Here is a 6,324-nt window from a genome sequence, read left to right on the forward strand (position 1 = left end):
TAACTAAGGAGACGAACAACAACAACAACACAATAAACAACAAAAACAACAAAACGGATTAATAACTAAGGAGACGAACAACAACAAAACAACAACAACAACACGGATTAATAACTAAGGAGACGAACAACAACAACAACAAACACGGATTAATAACTAAGGAGACGAAACAACAACAACAAACAACAACAACAACACGGATTAATAACTAAGGAGACAAACAACAACTACAACAACACGGATTAATAACTAAGGAGACGAACAACAACAACAACAAGAAATAATAACTAAGGAGACGAACAACAACAAAAAACAACAAATAAATAAAACAGGATTAATAACTAAGGAGACGAAATAAAAAATAAACAACAAATAAATAAATAAATAAAAAACAACAACAACAACAACACGGATTAAAACTAAGAACGAACAACAACAACAACAACAATACGGATTAATAACTAAAGGAGACGAACAACAAACAAACAAATAACACGGATTAATAACAAGGAGACAACAACAACAACACGAAATATAAGGAACAAACAACAAAAACAACACAAACAAACAACAACAACAACAACAATAACAACAACAACACGGATTAATAATAAGGAGACGAAAAACAACAACATAAATAAAAAAAACGGATTAATAAAAAGACAGAACAACAAAAAACAACAACAACAACAACACGGATTAATAACTAAGGAGACGAACAACAAACAACAAACAACAACAACACGATTAATAACTAAGGAGACGAACAACAAATAACAAAACACGGATTAATAACTAAGAGAGAACAACAACAAATAAATAAATAAACAACAACACGGATTAATAACTAAGGAGACGAACAACAACAACAACAACAACAACAACAACAACACGGATTAATAACTAAGGGAGACGAACAAACAACAAACAACAACACGGATTAATAACTAAGGAGACGAACAACAACAAACAAACAACAAGACAACAACAACAACAACAACAAACAACACGGATTAATAACTAAAGAGACGAACAAAAAAATAAACAACAACAACAAACAACACGGATTAATAACTAAGGAGACGAACAAACAACAACAAAAAACACAGATTAATAACTAAGGAGACGAACAACAACAACATGATAATAACTAAGGGACGAACAACAACAACAACAACAACAACACGGATTAATAACTAAGGAGACGAACAACAACAACAACAACATCAACAACACGATTAAATAACTAAGGAGACGAACAACAACAACAACAACAACAACAACACGATTAATAACTAAGGAGACGACAAATCAACAACAACAACAACAACAACAACAACAACACGGATTAATAACTAAGGAGACGAACAACAACAATAACAACAACAACAACAACAACAACAACAACACGGATTAATAACCAAGGAGACGAAACAACAACAACAACAACAACAACAACACGGATTAATAACCAAGGAGACGAACAACAAACAACAACAACAACAACAACACGGATTAATAACTAAGGAGACAGCAACAAATAACAACAACAACAAACGGATTAATAACTAAGGAGACGAAACAACAACAACAACAACACGATTAATAACCAGAGACGAACAACAACAACAAAAAAAACAACAACACGGATTAATAAACTAGGAGACAAACAACAACAACAACAACAACACGGATTAATAACTAAGGAGACACAACAAAACAACACGGATTAATAACCAGGAGACGAACAACAAAACAACAACAACAACAACACGGATTAATAACTAAGGAGACGAACAACAACAACAACAACAACAACAACGATTAATAACTAAGAAGACCAACAACAACAACAACAACAACAACAACAACAACACGGATTAATAACCAGGAGACGAACAACAATAACAAACAAACAAACAACAACACGGATTAATAACTAAGGAGACGAACAACAACAACAACAACAACAAACAACACGGATTAATAACTAAAGAGAACAACAACAACAACAACAACAACAAAACAACAACACGGATTAATAACTAAGGAGACGAACAACAACAACAACAACAAATAACACGGATTAATAACTAAGGAGACGAACAACAACAACAAACAACAACAAAAACACGGATTAATAACTAAGGAGACGAACAACAAACAACAACAACACGGATTAATAACTAGAAAACAACAACAACAACAACAACAACAACACGATTAATAACTAAGGAGACGAACAACAACAACAACAACAACACGGATTAATAAATCATGAGACGAACAAACAACAACACATTAATAACTAAAGAACAAACAACAACAACACGGATTAATAACTAAGGAGACGAACAACAACAACAACAACAAAACAAAAACAACACAACAACAACAACACAAAAAAAACAACAACAACAACAACAGGATTAATAACTAAGGAGACGAACAACAACAACAAAACAAATAACAACAACACGGATTAATAACTAAGGAGAGAAACAAACAACAACAACAACAGATTAATAAAAGGACGAACAACAACAACAACAACAACAACAACACGGATTAATAACTAAGGAGATGAACAACAACAACAACAACAACAACACGGATTAATAACTAAGAAGACGAACAACAACAACAACAACAACACGGATTAATAACTAAGGAGACGAACAACAACAACAACAACACGGATTAATAACTAAGGAGACGAACAACAACAACAACACGGATTAACAATACCACTAGACGAGTACTGGGCAGATCAAGAGGTAACACCCTGCCTCTGTACTGAAGAACGGCAGGGGAGGAATACAAGGGAGGCGGCAGGGGTGCATGTGAGGAGGGAGGGGTGAGGGAGGGAGATGATGACAATGAGAGAGAGGGCAACCAGGAAGGAACACAAAAATGAGGTCAATAAAAGGAATAAAACAGAATAATGTGTGTGAGAGGGAAGCCTAAACACATAGTAGGGAGGGAGGGGTGGCCTTGATCTTGGCTCCCGGCTGACTGGTGCTGCCAAGCTGAATAACACCCGTCAGTAACCCGCTACACCCATTCACCCCACTATACAACACCTGATGCAAGGCTTCCATCAGGAGGTCCGTCTCATTATGGAAGCCTTGCATCAGTATAAAGTAAAGCCACCCATTTGTGTTATGGCTTCCTGTCAATTGTTGTGTTCTTCGCACTAAGGCTCGTCTAAATTAAGGTAATATCCCCTGTATATTTTTATTTTACTTTTTTCTCCTTATTTTAGCTTTGCACATTGGTCTCTCGTTGTTTTTGTCGGTTTTATTGGACTGTATATCACCTGTATTTTTAAAACTTTTTGTTTTCTAGGATCTGATGCTGGAAAATGATTTTTCCGAAACGTTAGTGATAAAGAAACCCAACTGAGTGAAGATATTTGTGTTTTCCCTGGTTCTCCTCTTCGTTATGAAGCCACGCTTTTCACGTAACAAGTCCACTGCTGAAGTTTTATATATATATATATATATATATATATATATATATATATATATATATATATATATATATATATATATATATATATATATATATATGTGTGTGTGTGTGTGTGTGTGTGTGTGTTTTACACTATGGTAGTCCAGTACTGTACACAGTCATAGTCCCCCTCACACGAGGCTGCTGCCCACACAGAAAACTTATTGATCACCTGACACAGAAAACGACGCCCCGGAAAAAGACTGGAATCTGGGGTAACCGACCTGCTTACCCCAGGTATTTATACTCTACCATTCTTGAAATGAATCTTCTCATCAGTTACTTACTTTGTAAACGGTAATTACCAATCTTAATAGCAAACTAAATTTCAAGTGTTAAGAGCGAGTTTCACTGGTCCGCCCTGAATAATAATTTAGTCAGCAACTTTCCCTGGCAGTGTGTGGTGAGGGCCTCCACCAGGGTACACACAACACAACACAACTTTCCCTGGCAGTGTGTGGTGAGGGCCTCTACCAGGGTACACACAACACAACACAACTTTCCCTGGCAGTGTGTAGTGAGGGCCTCTACCAGGGTACACACAACACAACACAATCTCCCTGGCAGTGTGGTGGTGGAGGGCCTCACCAGTGTACACACAACACACAACTTTCCCTGGCAGTGTGTAGTGAGGGCCTCTACCTGTGCACACAACACAACACATCCTTTCCCTGGCAGTGTGTGGTGAGGGCCTCTACCAGGGTAAAGCACACAACACAAACACAATCCTTCCTGGCAGTGTGTGTGGTGAGGGCCTCTACCAGGCACACACAAACACACACCTTCCTGGCAGTGTGTGTGCAGGCCTACCAGGCACACACAACACAATCCTTTCTCTCTGGCAGTGTGGGAAGATACTACCAGGTAGGCACACACAACACAACACAACTTTCCCTGGCAGTGTGTAGTGAGGGCCTCTACCAGGGTACACACAACACAACACAACTTTCCCTGGCAGTGTGTAGTGAGGGCCTCTACCAGGGTACACACAACACAACACAACTTTTCTTCTCTGGCGGCAGTAAGTTATTATGACTGCAGTAATAACATGCACTAACTTTATTACTACTATAATTAACCTCAGGCAGCAGCAGTAAACGATAAAACAATTAAACACGTTCGTTATGACAATGACCACCACCACTGATACTACTTGTCCTAACAATAATACTGACCTCCAGGAGGAAGCCATAATGGCCTCAACTTGTCCTAACAATAATACTGACCTCCAGGAGGAAGCCATATTGGCCTCAACTTGTCCTAACAATAATACTGACCTCCAGGAGGAAGCCATATTGGCCTCAACTTGTCCTAACAATAATACTGACCTCCAGGAGAAAGCCATAATGGCCTCAACTTGTCCTAACAATAATACTGACCTCCAGGAGGAAGCCATAATGGCCTCAACTTGTCCTAACAATAATACTGACCTCCAGGAGGATGCCATAATGGCCTCAACTTGTCCTAACAATAATACTGACCTCCAGGAGAAAGCCATAATGGCCTCAACTTGTCCTAACAATAATACTGACCTCCAGGAGGAAGCCATAATGGCCTCAATTTGTCCTAACAATAATACTGACCTCCAGGAGGAAGCCATAATGGCCTCAATTTGTCCTAACAATAATACTGACCTCCAGGAGGAAGCCATAATGGCCTCAATTTGTCCTAACAATAATACTGACCTCCAGGAGAAGCCATAATGTCATAGTTGTCCTAACAATAATACTGACCTCCAGGAGAAAGCCATAATGGCCTCAACTTGTCCTAACAATAATACTGACCTCCAGGAGGAAGCCATAATGGCCTCAATTTGTCCTAACAATAATACTGACCTCCAGGAGGAAGCCATAATGGCCTCAATTTGTCCTAACAATAATACTGACCTCCAGGAGGAAGCCATAATGGCCTCAATTTGTCCTAACAATAATACTGACCTCCAGGAAGAACCCATAATGGCCTCAACTTGTCGCTGTCATACAAAAAAGGAACACACACACACACACACACACACACACTCACACACACACACACACACACACACAGTACACACACACAACACACACTACACACACACACACACACACGCTACATCCTTGACCACTGAAGGGTCAAGACGTACCTGGCGCTCCTCTCGGAGCAGCCAGGTCAACTGTTAAGTTGGCCCATACCAACCCCCTACCCTGAACCCTCCTCCCCACCGGAATATCAACAAGTTCTCGCCAGAAGTTACAATTTCATTTAGAAAAGGAATGGAACCAGTGTTGAACAGAGGTGAACAGTGGTGAACAGTGCTTAAGTCATTGAGAACAACTCAACATTAACAGTCGTACCCGAATTAACCTTCACACGGTGAGGTCCCAGGTAACCAGTGATAACGGCCCCGCGAGACCCAACAACAACCAGCGATGTGTTAATCCGTCTACGATAGGAAGGCCTGGGACCACACCTCACTCATATAACACCATCTGTGAGGGAATTACTACACCACGTCAGGCCCCTCATAACACCATCTGTGAGGGAATTACTACACCACGTCAGGCCCCTCATAACACCATCTGTGAGGTTTACTACACCACGTCAGGTCCCTCATAACACCATCTGTGAGGGAGTTACTACACACGTGAGGCCCCCTCACTGCTTACCATCTGTGAGGAATTACTACCACGTGAGGCCCCTCACTGCCTGTCTGTGAGGGTACTACACCACATGGGGCCTCACTTACCATCTGTGAGAGTAGTGCACACACCATGCGGTCCTCATAACACCATCTGTGAGATTACTACACCACGTGGTGCCTCATAACACCAT

This window comes from Homarus americanus, unplaced genomic scaffold, assembly GCF_018991925.1.
Source record: "Homarus americanus isolate GMGI-L3 unplaced genomic scaffold, GMGI_Hamer_2.0 scaffold20465, whole genome shotgun sequence".
NCBI classification, from domain to species: Eukaryota; Metazoa; Arthropoda; class Malacostraca; order Decapoda; family Nephropidae; genus Homarus; species Homarus americanus.